Source organism: Etheostoma spectabile, chromosome 16, assembly GCF_008692095.1.
Source record: "Etheostoma spectabile isolate EspeVRDwgs_2016 chromosome 16, UIUC_Espe_1.0, whole genome shotgun sequence".
Taxonomy (NCBI): domain Eukaryota; kingdom Metazoa; phylum Chordata; class Actinopteri; order Perciformes; family Percidae; genus Etheostoma; species Etheostoma spectabile.
The window spans coordinates 13308567-13308973 of NC_045748.1; the positions used below are offsets into that span (position 1 = coordinate 13308567).

The window sequence follows — 407 nt, forward strand, 5'->3', positions numbered from 1 at the left end:
GTGTGTGTGTGTGTGTGTGTGTGTTAGAGCGAGGACAAAGTGAGAGAGTGACGGCGACTAGCTTTGGAGTGAGTAGCGACTCTAGAGACATAGTGAGAGAAACAAAGTGTCTCCCCTGTGCTTTCTGACTACAGTGGGAAATCTGTAGCAGGAAAAGTTAACCCTCTCCTTGATTTCATGTTGTCAATGGAGAAATGCAACACTACCAAGCCACGGCCGAGCGACGTGTGTTGCTGCGACGTTTTAGTTACATCAAGAGGTGCACATCAGGCTACGCAGTAGGGTCCGGTGTAGGTTTGTGTCTTTACACACCTATGTGCGTAGAGACGGCGATTTTACACAGATGTATAAAAGAGCCTTTAGGCAGTTCAGATATGATGTTTGTAAAATGTTGTTGAGATGCAGGG

The 407-nt window shown here is 46.7% G+C and overlaps 1 protein-coding gene across 2 annotated transcripts in view; it reads left to right on the forward strand.

The window, feature by feature from the left end:
• Positions 1–407, forward strand: part of dipk1b (divergent protein kinase domain 1B) — an 11987-nt gene that overhangs the window by 7081 nt on the left and 4499 nt on the right. The window lies entirely within an intron of this gene.